Genomic DNA, 15,858 nt, shown 5'->3' on the forward strand with positions numbered 1-15,858 from the left:
TGAATACAGAGCGCGGTCCGGACAAGGTGGATTGTATTTTATGGCATACGAGAGACATTCATCTTAGTCAAATTGAACTTTATGGTTTAAAGGGATCCATTTCACGGGCAATATATTTAAGAGCCCAACGCGCGCGCTTTGCACTCTTAGAGCAAACGCGAGGACATACGTTACAATTTACGAAAATATGTTTACCAAACGAGCAAATTTTTTACGACGTCACCCAGTTTGCTCTCAGCTCTCAGGGAACATTATCAAATTTGTGTCATTTTATCCAACAAACGTAGTCGGCTTCATTTCATGCTAACTTATAAAGTTTCATTAGGTCAAATTTGGTTAACATTTATTTTACGTGAAGTGAGTAACTTATACCTAGTTAAAATCTGCGCACCATAAACAGAAATTACGCACCATAAACAGAAACCATTGTATGAGACTTATTGTAATGAGAAATTCAAAAATATTGTCTTTCCGATTGAATTTAGCGAATGTAGTGATAGCCATTGTAATAAAATTGAACATAGATTAATTATTGACAAGTTGTAAAGCTATTGTTATTGAAATTCTTAAAGGGGGAGCTGATTATAGTTACGGGGATAAATCGTTAAGTAGGAAGCGACTTTTATTTATTTGATTTACACTTGTAGCTTATGGATCAACTATACTCAAAAACTTTCAGTGCTCTACGCGTCCAATATAGTAATGCGTTCAGGATGCTGTTAGGGTTGCCGCGCCATTGCAGCACCTCAGGGATGTTCGCGGAGATTTGCCATTTAGTTAGTATGTAATTTTAGTTTGTATAATTATTGATGCGTTGTGTATATTGTTCGTACTAACATAGGCAATAAGGTTTTTCATTATTACTAACATGATATGGATATTCTCCGAAATAAAAGAATATTATTATTATTATTATTATATACTATTGATAGAGGATTCGCGTTTAGAGTACAAAAAAATGTATAAGAGCAGTATGTGGTATTCAACCTCGGGACTCGTGTAAACCTCTATTCATTAAACTTAAAATACTGACATTGCCGTGCCTATATATTTATGAGGTAGCTGTGTATGTTAAGGCTAATATAACTCAATTCCCCAATTTTAAAAGCGTTCGTCAGCGAGGAAAGATAAATACCAGACCATTTAAAACAGCCTTACTATCAAAAAGTGTATTTGGAATGGCATCTAAAATATTCAATAAGTTACCGCAATCCATCTTAGATAAGAACGACATATCGCATTTTAAAAGAAGCCTGTATGACTTTCTGGTGGAAAAAGTATATTACTTTGTACAAGAATATTTAACGGACATTTTATGAATAGGTACCAGGTAGGTAGGTATTTTTTGTGTACTGTTGGGCATAGTAATAATAATATAATAATAATAATAATAACAGCCAGGATTATCCACCAGCAACTTGCTCTTCGATACGGCCTTGTGAACTCCGAGGTGCTGTACTATAGGTACGTTCCTGCGCTAGTTCTCGAAAATGGTCATGCCACGCTCTATTGGGATCGATCTGTCATCACGGACAGGACTATTGTAGCCAATAAGCCTGATATCGTGCTGACAGATCGATCAAAACTCTAAGCAGTGCTCGTCGACATCACCATCCCACATGACGAGAACCTCGTGAAGGCCGAGAAGGACGAACTCAGCAAGTACCTTGATTTGGCCAACGAGGTGACCGCTATGTGGGATGTTGACTCGACGATCATTGTCCCGATAGTTGTTTTGGCAAACGGTTTAATAGCAAAGAGTCTCGACCAACATCTCAAGAGACTCACGCTAGATGGCTGGATCAAGGGCCAGATATAGAAGGCGGTACTTCTGGACACGGCACGCATTGTCTGAAGGTTCCTCACTCTGCGGCCCTGATCACCGGTAGCTTGGGCCCTGCCCCGTTACCGGCGGCAAACTAGGTTAGGTTTTTATAATATTTTTGTTTTGTTTGTACTTTTTTTATTTTACTTTTTATAACTATTATAAAAACCTAATCTAAGAATAAAAATAAATAAAGGGAATAATAATAATTTCAAATGTATTTTATGTCAAAAATAATATGGACATGGGAATGCTGCATGCGTTTATTTGTTATATTATAATCTTAAATTTATGACTAATTTATTTATGACTATTTTATTTATTTATGATATTTGTACGCCTTGCGGCAATCGCTAGATCCTTGTAAATCTGTACCACCTTTATCTGTAATACCTACCTATGTTTTACAAATAAATAAATGATTGATTGATTGATTATTATTATTATAAACAGAAAATGTCCTGGCTTGTTAAATTGGATTTTTGGCAAATTAACCCATAAATTCGCCACTGATGTGACGTTTTTTTTATTTTGTTTCACACAAACCTTGTCCTGACAATAATGAACACAAAAAAGAATTATCCAATTTGGTGCCGTCGTTCGGAAGCTTAGAGCAACGCGGGCTTCCTACGGAAGGGAGTAGCCCTTCGCCGCGTTCCCCTCTGTCAAAGTACAAGCCCAACTGGGCATACGAATTTTATAAAACAAGACACGCTCGGATTTCAAACTAGACCGAATCGAGTCGCGCGAGTGAACGCTGCAGTGCTAAAAAAGCCGAATTGTTCGGTTTTCTGCTGTAAAAAGAGATCTGGGACATCATCAAGCTTGCAAAAAGATGGTGTTGTGTTACATTTCACATGTAAGTAAATTGTTATCGTATTATTGCTATTAACTTAATTACATTTAAACAACAAAGTCGTACATTATTGTCGGATTCGTTTACTAACATCGAGGTCGCTAATCCGTACAAATTTCGGATCGGTCAAGCGATAAAACCGACTTTTCGCCGATGAACAACTTAGTGATGTTACTGTCAATGTGTGAGTTTTGAGTCATCTGTACACGAATTATTAGTGTATTGTTGGATTATTTATGTATTAACGTCGTCATTACAGTCAGTTGTCAGTTTTGTTTTTGCATGTAAGTGTGCGGAAATGCACTTGTGTGCACATTTCCCCCGCAACAAACGCCAGAACTATTTTAAAGGTAAGCTACTTACTCCCTTCCGGTAGGAAGCCCGCGTTGCTCTAAGTTCGGAAGATAGGCGCTTACATAGATTTCGGTGATTCATTTTTAATATTTACATAATGTAAATAGATATAGATAGATGTAGGTATCCCGGCGTAGCTTAAAAGATTTATGTAAAGGTTATCTATATCTGAGTATATTGTTAGTTTGTGGCGGCAGTCGCAGTCCGGTCTTGTTTGTTGTTATTGATCGCCCGGAGTTGTCGGCGGTTGTTAAGGTGTTAGTGGGCTGTCGGAAACTCTAATGAACCTGTTGCATGGCGTGACTGATGGACGTCTTAGCATTCTTGCTACAGGCGGACGTTCCAGGACCCTCATAACTGTTAAAGCCCTCAAAAGCTTTCTTGATTATGAATATTCCAAATGCAATTAATACGGAACTATTATATTTCACACAATAAATGATTTAAACAATAAAAACTTAATAATAATAATTAAAAACTAATAAAAATCTAAAAAAGGCCCTTGTGGCATGGTTCCAAGAATGCTGGCAGCATTTCCTCGCTGTATGACGATGCCAAGACGCTGAGCGAGGAAGCTGCCAGCCCTCTTGTCTCCGGTGGCGTCGACCAGTCTCTTTGCCAGTTGGCTGAAGAGTTCCCTTGCGCCAGTGCCCCACGGATCGAGCGACTCGACGCCGAAGGCTATGAAGTTGTATCCGGCATCAAGACCACTATATTTTCGCTTCTTGGCAACTTCGGCCGCCTCGGCCGCTGCGCCGGCCCTGTGTATTGTACCGTGGAGATGAGACAGGGCTAAAGTGTCCACGCCGGTTGCGTCCCATACTAGCACCCGACCCATTTTCCACGGTATTAGGGACATTCCATCCGGTCTCTTGCCATCATCCCGTGCGATGCCGACTGGTTCGAGCACCGCCGGCACGTTCGCGCTAGCAAGAGACCGGCGGATAATGTCGTTTAGGGCAGCGTGTCGCGAAAAGCGGCTGGCACTTTTTGCGCATGACAGTCCGTGGTGTCCCAGCCGGTCAACGACACTGCCACAGGGGCATTTGTGCGGAGCACAAATAGGGACCCCTAGGCGCAGGCTGACTGCCAAACGAAGCGTGGTACTGTCTAGGAAGGTGTCGGTACTTGAACAGGGGTAGGCGTTCAACCAGTGACCGGACTCCTTGCAACCGACAGCAGTCAGACGGGCGCGTTCCGCTTCAGTTAAATTTCGAAATCACATCATCCCAGCACTTTTGCGATTTTGGATTGACAGGAACGTTTAGCCCAGGGCAGGCAGACAACCAAGCATTTAGGGCGCAGTCCAAGCCCGCAATCTTGTAGTTTGGAAGGGGATCCCCTAGGATATTACCTACGAGGTTGTATGAGCTATGGACGGACGACAAAAATGCTGGTAGGGCAACACTGGTAATTTTACGCAATCCTAAACCCCCGTACCGGACGGGGAGGGATGCTTGATACCATGATTCTTCGCTGAGCCTTAAATTTAGTATCGATTCCAAATTAGTTTTGATTAGGGAGTCAATTGTCATTTAGTTCCAAATTAACTTGCATATAGGAAATGTAAGTGTTACATTAGTCGAGATTTAATTTAATTTGACAGTGGCTGGCGAAAATATTAGCCTCTCTTTAAAGCAGTAAAAATTTTAAATCAGGTTTCTGACTATTACGTGTACCTTAAACATAATTTATGAAAGTCTGCATTATTTTTCGTTCTTATATTCAGTCATTCAGCATTATACTCTAACAAAACACAAAATAAACTTAATTAAAAAAGACAGTGAGAACGTATCTGTTTTCTCTCCGTGTACCTATTTTCTGTATAGCTTACTATTTCTGGTGTACAATAAAGAGTCATTGTATTGTATTGTACTTAATCAACATCCAATAAAAAAAACTGGTCAAGAACGTGTCTGACACGCCCAAAATAGGGTTCCGTAGCCATTACGAAAAAAATGTAATATTTTTCTGAGGATTTGGTATTTTATACGGAATCTTCCAAGTATAGGTATATTTTATACCTTAGGCTGCTATTTACTATTAAACTACTAATAATTCTCAAGCAAACTTAGCTGTTATAGTTTTCCTTGAAAGTTTGATATACTTACTACTATCATTCTGAATTTTTTTTAATTTTTCCACCCACCGGTTAAAGATTTAAGAGGGGGGGGGGGGAACGCTCGATTTTAATGAAAATTTTCACTAGTTGAATATTTTGCAAACAAATCACTAAATCGAAAAATCGTTTTAGCAACCCCCTAATGATTTTAAAAGACCTATACTATACTATACGATACCCCACACTACAAGGTTGGATGAGAAAAAAATAATCATCCTTCGTCTATGGGAGGTACACTAAAAAATTTTGTTTTAAATTTTTATTGTACCATTTTGTTGGCATAGTTGACATAAATATTCGTGCAAAATTACAGCTTTCTAGCATTGATAGTCCCTGAGCAAAGCCGCGGACGGACAGACAGACAGACAGACAGACAGACAGACATGGGAAAACTATAAGGGTTCCGTTTTTGCCATTTTGGCTCCGGAACCCTATTAAGTTAAATACATTCGCGTGAGTAACAACTTCAGATGCTTTAGTCACATATATCACAGCAGCGTAAAAATCTGGTAAAACAGAATGACTTAATAAATATCAGCACTTTCCGAGCGTATGAGATGAATAAAGAAAAAGCGAATAAGTGTGGACGGTTTTGTGGCGTGGCAGCCTCGGCTACGGCTTACATTCGTTCATATTATCCGCCGACATACCACATGCATTACACCACTACAATCTCACACACATTTTATTAACGCTCATATTGCGCTATTAACATCGTTTCTATGTTGTTCTCCATTTTAATATTCTATTTCACAATCGGAATTTGTCTAATTTCCTACTAAACAAACAAGATGTGCGCGTCGTCTAAAAGCGTAAGTTTAACTGTATTCTAGCAAACAAACTATTCTGATTTTGATTCTTCAAACGTACGTTTGAAGTTTTTAAAGGTTTAATTTTATGCTACGTTCGCGAAGAAAAGTCAAGTTAGTTCATTTTTCCATATCATACTGACGGCACCAATCATGGACATGTTAAGCACAGTAGTATCCATCCAGTAATGGACAGCAATGAATCAATGCCTTATAGTCACCAATCATGAACTTTACCAGTTATGATCATCAGTTATCTGCACATAAGTGTTATTAGTTTTACAAAAAGTAGCGTCCGTTTCTTAATATAGGGTAAGCGGAAAAAATATTCCATTAATTGGTTCCTGTCCATGACTGGCGATTTAAGCTAATAAAAGTGAATAAATAAAAGCGGAAAAAATATTCCATTAATTGATTCCTGTCCATGACTGGCGATTTAAGCTAATAAAAGCGAATAAATAACTGAAAAATCTCATTTAAATAGTTTCAGCTACATTCAACAGACGCGGAGCATCGATTTCTGAAGCCTTACCAACGCTGAGACTGAGTGCTTTAAACTAAAAGCAATTTAAGAGATCTTAGCTTTCAGTACACGTGTATAAAAAGGAATCAAGGTTTCGGTATCTATGTTAATTGGTAAATAACGCTGCTTAAAAAAGGAAACTCAATATTTATTAGCTTTTCGTTTTAAGGGCTCTGTAGGTACCCAAAGAGTTTGGTCGGAGCTCAAACGCTGTTTTTGTTCCGCACACGCAGGTGATTTGTTATTTTAATATTAGAATTTCAAAAACAAACATTACCAAATTTATTTACCATATTAAGTTAATTGCCTTGAAGTACTAGAGTTATAATGATATTATGGTTTACTGGCTGTTGCTTGCGAGTTCATCTGCGAAGAATTTGTTTATGTCTATCCCGCGGGATGTACTCGTATGGATTTTTCGGAATAAAAATTATGTTATGTGTTAATCCAGTGTGGCAAATATTAATTATCCAAATCTGTAGAGTCGTTATTGCGTGATTGAGTATCAAACATCCAGACTTCGTCAGAAACGTTTATTTATAACTAGCCTGTTACCCGCGACTCCGTCCGCGTATAAATCGTTTATTGCTATCCCGCGGGAACTATGCAATTTTCCGGAATAAAAACTATCCTATGTCCTTTCTCGGCACTCAAACTCTCTGTACACCGAATTTCATCTAAATCGGTTCAACGGTTTAGACGTGATGAGGTTACAAACAAACAAACAAAAAAACAGACTAACGAACTTACGCATTCATAATACTAGTGGGATATAACTAGCGTTAATACAACTATAACTACATACATTAGTTAGCAGTCGAATTAAAATTTCGGCATTTTACAAAATTCTCACAGGCATTTTCGAAACTTGTTGAATATAGCAATTCAATTCAATTCTTGAAAGTACCTATAGCTCCATCTATACTAGCGATGATTTCGCCAATGTCGAGGTTGGAAGAGACACTATCAGTTAGCCATTGTTCGGTAGCTTCAGTGTGCGGTACTTGGATGAGAATCTAGAATAAGACAACACAAGTTACAGGTATATTTTGTGACCTCTCCAAGGCATTTGATGTAATAAATCATCAGTTACTATTAGAAAAGATCAAACACTATAGAATTAAAAATAAAGCCTTGCAGATATTTGAATCTTTTGTCGAAGATAGAAAACAGACGGTCTCGGTTCAAATTCACGGAAAGAGGGTCAAACAAATCTAGGCCGTGTAATGTGAATATTGGAATCCCACAAGGGTCCACCTTGGGAAACCCGATATTGCCGATGGTGTTGTTTGCGGATGACACAACAGTAGTAGTGAGAGCTAGTAGTTATATGCAGGTCGAGGATAGGATGAGTCACGTGTGCAATCAGTGGTTTGCGGCAAATGGGCTTATTATGAACGTCACAAAGTCCAACGTGGTGCTGTTTAAGACCAGGAACCGTGTTGAGACTTCTCATGTTCAAAGTCCACTGCCGCTGTGCAGTACGAGCAGGTTTCTGGGATTTGAAATTGACACTGGATTAACATGGAAAGAGCATGTGGACAAGCTTTGTGAATAATTGTGCAGTCTTTGCCTTACGAAAACTCAGGCCCTTTATTTCCGGGAAAGCCTTAATCCAAATGCATCATGCTCATTTTCATTCACTCTTGTCGTACGGCATCATCTTGTGGGGAAATTTGACAAACTCTGACAGAGTTTTTAAAATCCAGAAGCGAGCTCTGCGCACGACGGCGCAGGATTAAGGCCTAGGGACTCTTGCAGGGACCAATTCAAGAAATTTGGGATATTAGCGCATTATTCGCAGTCGCAGTTGCAGGTGGTAGGACCTTGTGCAAGGTCCGCCCGGATTGCTACCACCATCTTGCTCGCTAATCCTGCCGTGAAGCAGCAGTGCTTGCACTGTTGTGTTTCGGCGTTGAGAGTAAGACAGCCGGTGAAATTACTAGCACTTGAGGTATCCCATCTTAGGCCTCTAGGTTGGCAACACATCTGCAAAACCCCTGGTGTTGTAGATGTTTATGGGTGTGGTGATCTCTTACCATCTGGAGACCCACTTGCTCGTTTGCCATCCAGTCGAAAAAAAAAAAAAAATCGCAGTACGTTTACGATATTATTATGTTTAAACGCCAAAAAAATCGTTTAAACGTGTCGATATCCCAGGCAGAAGAACCCGCCAGACCGGGCGACTGCAAGCAGTGCCGCGGCGGTTGGCGCTGCTTGACCCGCGCGTCTTGGGCCCTAGGCTTTATGAACGGCTACCGCGGACATAAAAAATGAATGTTCGGATGAGACATTTGGACGCACAATAAAAAACTTCTTTTAGACAAGTCAGTGTTCTCTTTAACCCTTTACCAGGCCCCTAACCGAATACCGGAACCGGTATTTCCCGGGAGCACCCCCTACTTACACAGCTAATTTTTAATTGTAATCGAAAACTCATACACCTATTTTCATACTTCTAAGTCCAGAAATGAGAAAATTTCCATACAAACTTTACCCCCCTATTTTACCCCTTTAGGGAGGAATGTTATCCATTCCACTTACACAGATAATTTTTAAAAGTAATCGATAACTCAAACACCTATTTTCATACTTCTAAGTCCAGAAATGAGAAAATTTCCATACAAACTTTACCCCCCTATTTTATCCCTTTAGGGGGAATGTTATCCATTCCACTTACACATTAATCGATAACTAACACCTATTTTCATACTTCTAAGTCCAGAAATGAGAAATTTTACAAACTTTCTATTTTATCCCTTTAGGGGGAATTTTATCCATTTCATCTAAATTATATCATCGAGAACTTATACACCTATTTGCATACTTCTAAGTCCAGAAATGAGAAAATTACATATAAACTTCACCCCCCTATTTCACCCCCTTAGGGGATGAATTTCTAAAAATCCTTTCTTAGTGCTCACTAACATCATAAAAAGAACCCCTGTACCAAATTTCAAGTTTCTAGGCCCAGCGGTTTGGGCTGTGCGTTGATCTTAAGTCAGTCAGTCAGTCAGTCAGTCAGTTTCTTCTTTTATATATATAGAAGACTAGCTTTTGCCCGCAGCTTCGCTCGCGTTAAATTTGGAGTAACATGCATTTACTTTCTGCGATCCTTTTTTCGTGTTTTGATTAATTTTCGGAGGATTACATGGAAATACAAATACGGACAGATTTTCTTTTAGACAGATGGTGCAAATTTTGTAATACAAAAATCAACCTACATACGTAATTAATTATGATTCTTACCAGCTTTGAAACCCTGCTTCGCTGATTCAGGGTTGAAATTTTAAAGTACTACGCGTTTCTTTTGCCCGCGACTTCATACACCATATAGGATTATATCCCGAGAAATTGTAAAGTAGTGCACACTAGTGCACCTCTGCATTACTTTAGGTCCATCTATGCCAAATTTCACACCGTAGCATGCTGAACGGTTGTGTTGCTCTGAAAATGAGCTCTGGTTGAGTTCGAAACGCGTCAGTGTAAAGTGGTGGTGGTGATATATGGATTTGTGTGATTTGTGTGTTCTTACAGTGTGGAGGTGGAGGAACTGCATGAACACACATTGTATGGGCACAAAAGTAGCTATCATAAAGGTCGCGGGTGGGCAAAGTAATTGTGTCAGCTCGTTGAACGTACATGTAAAATTTCGTATCTATGCTATCAGCCCTTGAGGAGTTCCTTCATCAGCAGATGACTCTGGCTGCAGCATCAGGCGGTGTTTATAATATAAACGCATTGTCATTGAAATTTAACAATCATGTAAAATCTTTTGCGTGTGCCATTAACTTTTGAGGAGTTCCCTTCTACGGAGACGATCCTCGCCAGGATGAGCAGGATGTGACTGCTAAATAATTGTTACCAGATTTACATCAGTTTGCCCAATCTCCAGTCCCCAGTTTTATTGGATTAGCTTATGCGTTTTCTGATTCAGTTGGTATATAAAATTCTCTTTATTCGTTTTATCCCGTGGGATATTCGGAAAACCTTTGAATCAGTTTTTACCTATTAGTATTTTTTACCTGCATGCCAAATTTGAAGTCTTCAATATTTATAATTACGGAGTTAGGGCCACTTTGAAGCGAAAATATAAATCCCATTTTATTCCCTATCCTATAGGAATTTTGATAAATCCTGAAAATTGTTTTTAGCTGTTAGTATTACCTACTTGCTCGCCAAATTTGAACTTTCTAATAATTATAGTTACGACTTACGGTAAAAGGGTCAATAATTGAAAGTGAAAATACAAATCCTTTTTATTCACTATCCCGTGGGAATTTCGTAAAATCCTGAAAGTCGCTTTTAGCTGTTAGTATTACCTACTTGCATGCCAAATTTGAAGTTTCTAATAATTATAGTTACGCAAATAGGGCCATTTTGAAGTGAAAACATAAATCCCATTTTATTTCCTATCCTGTGGGAATTTTGCTAAATCCTGAAAATAGTTTTTAGCTTTTAGTATTACCTACTTTTTCGCCAAATTTGAAGTCCCTAATAATTATAGTTACGGATATAGGGTCATTAATTTAAAGTGAAAATACAAATCCCATTTATTCACTATCCCGTGGGAATTTCGTAAAATCCTGAAAAGTGTTTTTAGCTTTTAGTACCTATTACCTACTTGCATGCCAAATTTAAAGTTTCTAATAATTATAGTTACGGAAATAGGGCCATTTCAAAGTGAAAATATAAATCCCATTTATTCCCTATCCCGTGGGAATTTCGAAAAATCCTTTCTTAGCGGATGCCTACGTCATAACATCTACCTGCATGCCAAATTTCAGCCCGATCCGTCCAGTGGTTTGGGCTGTGCGTTGATAGATCACTATGTCAGTCAGTCACCTTTGAGTTTTATATATATAGATTATTGAATTGAACTCTAATTTGACATTCCCAAATTCTATTGTTTATTTTGGCTGACAATTTATTGTAATATGATTTATTTTTTGTATACATTTGACGATACTGTCACTATTGTACCGTTTTTGTCAAACTTTAAACCTAAAATTGCTAAAAGTGGCACCTAAGCGGTGACGTTTCGTGTGCTCTGCCTACCCCATTTGGGAATACAGGCATGATTTTTGTGTGTGTGGGTATGTGTTGACGATCCTTTTGTCAATTTCTTGTAATTAACTGTCATGTGTTTATAATGTATTTTTTCAAAAGGTATTAAATAAATCTAAGTAATCTAATCTAATCCCAAACATAAATCTTGTTAAACCTAACAAAAATAGTTTGTTAATTTTTATAAATTTACATAATACAGTTATAAGAGAAGTGTGCGCTATCGCAAGAAGGAAATTTAAATTGACAGGGCAAGGGATTTCAGGAGGGAGGAGGTCATATAGAGGGGTGTCAATTTTAGAGCAATGGAAAAATAAAGAAATGGAAGAACATTAAGCAATAAGAAGAATATTAAGCATGTAACATAACGCAATCACTTGACAGTGATAAATGTCAGTTTGTCTGTACATCTGTTTCCTTTTCTTATTGCACTTTGTACTCTCTCGATGTCAACCCCCGTAAGAACTTTGCTTTGCGATTCTTAAATTATCTAAGTTTGCGAGTGCTCCTATTTAATTCTTTATCAGTGTCTGAAAACTATAAATAGTGGATTTATTGTGGAATACTAATACTTACTACGTTATAGACTCAATCCTGAAGTTTCTTTTGAAGTTTCCTCAACTTCATAATGCCTAACCTAATGTAATATTTTTGTGACCTTGTATTACTGTGTTAGTTTTAATTCACAGATTAAGCTTTCTTTTTCCTTAAGCCTGTTCATAGCTCTTATTCGTATCGTTTTAACTCAAATTTCTATCAACATTGTTTTGGTTTTATTTCGCGTGTTGTCTGCTGGTGTCATAACTGTAATTGTCATATGTCAATGTCAATTATTCTTATCTTTTTTTTCATTACATGTACTGGTGACATGATAATGTGGGCTATGCCTATACCGCCAACCTATATTTTAGTCTCGTAGCTATTTTTGTATTTGTTTTGTGTGACTTTCCGTAATTTCACTCTTCTGTGGCCCGGCGGAAGACCAGTGCTGGTTTTCAACCAACGATATGCTGAGCCGGGACCTTTTTATAGCGGCAACACTTCTTAATGTTATTTTTCCTAAACTGTGTAATGTGTCACTGCTGTTATAAAAAAAATATTTTCTTTCTTTCTTTCCTAACAGCAGGGTACGCGCTATCGATTCCACTGGCCTCTCAACAAAAATAATACATAATATCTGGTCATGTATGTACGTTGTACAAAGAGCATCCATGCAAGATTACATATCTTTTTACTTAGCTGTTAAGATTTTGGGATTTATCCAGAGGCCTAGCTATTTACGTACCAAATTTCATTCAAATCCGTCCAGCCGTTATAGATTGAAAAACGCACGCATACACATACTGACAAACGTTGGCATATAAAGTAGGTAATTTATAAAGTAATAAGTATTATTATTATAATATTACGAGTAGTTCCTTAGTACTTGCCGCGGGGTAGCGATGAAAATTCTTCGCAGACGAAATCGCGGGCTGTAGTTAATGCTGCCATTTTATAAAACATCATAATTGTTTATAGTTTTAATTATTGTCGTTCACAACTAATCGCTCTTCTGATAGCCGTAGCTGTACGGTAATCCGGATGCCAGTACGCCGATTGGGTTTTATCAATTTTAATGAAATTACTGAAGATTTCTTCGGTTTAAATAGTTAATTCTTAAATACTCTCATTCACGTATCCTGAATTAATTATTGTGTGAGAAAGATACTTTTGACAATTTAACTTGAAATCGGATTATTTGCTGTAGTTTTCTTAACGGAACTATTGCGATTCCCTTTTCGATTTGTTCCGTTACAGTTTCCTTCCTTACTTATTTGCAACGGAGACCCGTTCGCACTAGATTGTGCGAAAAGGGAAAATAAGAAAAAAATGCGGTGGTTATATTAAAACTACCTACTAGTGAAAGAACTACTGCGAATTTATCCTTGAAATCTGATTAGGTAGTCGGAGTCTCTTGGAGTTAAAAAATCACACAACGCAAGTAGGCTTTGAAAAAAAAAAACATTTTTATCCAACAAACCCAAAATGCTCGCCATCCGAAAATGAAGTATGATTTATTTATAGGTAAAGGTTGCTGAAATAAATATAGGGCTATAAAAGCTAAAAATATTGGGTCCTGAGAATTGAGAAGAGTCGCACGTCCGAATTACGTGGCACGTTGCTCCTCGATAGAAATATTATACGTTCCCACACGTTCTGCAGATCTGCGCAGATCGTGCAGAACAACACTCACTGAGCAAGATGGGATTCGTATGGAAACTCCAACTAGACATCAGCATGTCTACTAATGCGTAAGATATTCTATCTAAAAGACGACAGAACTGTGGACAAATAATAAGTAACATTGAAGGTTGGACTTTGATGCTGTATATTTACAAAATATTTGTATAAATATTTACGTAACACACTGCATCTACTCAATTTCGGTGACCGTTGAATAATGATCAGATGGTAGATACCTAATCTTTATTTCAGTTACTGTTTACTTTAAATAAAGCCCAAGATATCAATACATAGTTATATGAATTTCTGTGTTATCTAAAAATAGTTAACTCTTAGACGGGTGGACTTTACATGTACCTAAATTAGGATGCCTTGGCGCCTGCAGGGCTACTACGAAACTCGAAACTCGAAGTTCGTGTCGTGCGGTCCCTCTGACACTTACACTCTTATTTAGTACGAGAGCGAGAGGGACCGCACGACACGAAATTCGAGTTTCGAGTTTCATAGTAGCCCTGCTGGTAGTAAAAATCAGTATGAAAGTTCTCCGTGGTGATAATGATTTTTTCCCCAGTGAGTCCTTTTGCGTGGTTAATTTGCATTAGTTTAAAGTGGACTAACTTTTAGGTCTCTACCCCGGTAGGTGTTGATAATGATAAAGTAAGCTGCAGGTAAAGATGATAAGTGTAGGTACCCTAATTCTATTATTAGATACTGTTACAGATTTATAGGGTCACTTCGTCCGGGCCTTAAAAATTTGTGCAGTTATCCAGCACTTTATCATTTATAATATTAATGAGGACTTTACAAAGAGAAATAAATGCAAATGGCGCCATTAGTCTGCGTAAATGTTGAGTGATGTTTGTTTACGTAATTTTTAGTTACACCGCTTCCAGCTTAGTAGAACAAGGATATTACATTTTTCCCTATTAATGTTATGGAGATTTCAAGTTATTGTTAATCGATATATATAGTTAAATGACGACTAACGTATAGAACTTCAGAAGGTAGTTAGGTAGTACCTACATACATAATAATACTTAATAACTAAGTTCTGACCGGGCCCAGCGTTAGCGCGAAGCAGTTTGATGGTAACGTCCTTTTATTAAGTGAATAAGCCCTTGGAGACGACTTGTCTCAATGAAGAGCAAGGTTAATTAACCGAAATATTAGCAAGATATTAGGGGCGAAATGTTCGCCTCGGGTTTACAATTTGTACCGTGTCGCTATTCTGAGTCTTCCTCGTGCCTCGGCCCCGACCCTTCGACACCCCACATCCAAGAGTGCTACTGTCAAATACCCAAAATTATTTACTTATTATCTCTCTCATCTCTCTACACTTGAACGAAATTATTTTAGTGATAACTCAAAGTCAAAGTCAAGAGCTACCCTAAGGGTTTATCAATTATTTTCTAACAAAAGATAACAACTGTCGTGTCGTCAGCAGGCAAGGTTTTTTGCATTTTGACGTGGACACAATGCTGCTTTTAAGAATTGTATTTATTATATAATTCAATTTGCTGGTCTACGAATTTTGAGCTTACTAACAAAGAAAATGCGTCTGTCTAGCGACGGAACATTACGGTTGAAATAGGTTAATTTCCTTGAGTTAAAGGAAAATATCGTTGAAATGTTTGTTAACAGAAGCTAAGACCATTGTATAGTTAATGTTGTAAGTTGCTACAATGTTGACAATGTTGTCAACATTGTAGCAACTATCCAAAAGCTTTAAAATAGACAGATTTATTTAATTAAACTTTATTACTCAGCTGTTTTTGTTATAAACAAAATAAAAACATTTCTTTAAGCGCCAACAAATCCATCAATTATCGTTTATGCCAAGTGCTTAGCAGGTCGTCACTCAATATCGGCGAAGCGCAGTTCGATAGAAACAGAGCCCTGTGGCAGACAGCGAACACTAGACAGACAGGTAGACAAACAGACAGTAAGCGGAGGCTGCCTATATAAGGCGTTGCCTGTTAAGCATTTGAGTACAAGGCGATTCTGAATGCATAATTCTAATTTACGAATTTTTTTACTGCGGTCAAGTTTCATCCCACGATAGGCGTATAGACGTCAGAG

At 38.0% G+C, this 15,858-nt stretch overlaps 1 protein-coding gene across 1 annotated transcript in view; it reads right to left on the reverse strand.

The window, feature by feature from the left end:
- Positions 1–15,858, reverse strand: part of jeb (low-density lipoprotein receptor domain-containing jelly belly protein) — a 146,916-nt gene that overhangs the window by 69,667 nt on the left and 61,391 nt on the right. The window lies entirely within an intron of this gene.

This window comes from Choristoneura fumiferana, chromosome 16, assembly GCF_025370935.1.
Source record: "Choristoneura fumiferana chromosome 16, NRCan_CFum_1, whole genome shotgun sequence".
In the NCBI taxonomy this organism is placed as follows: Eukaryota; Metazoa; Arthropoda; class Insecta; order Lepidoptera; family Tortricidae; genus Choristoneura; species Choristoneura fumiferana.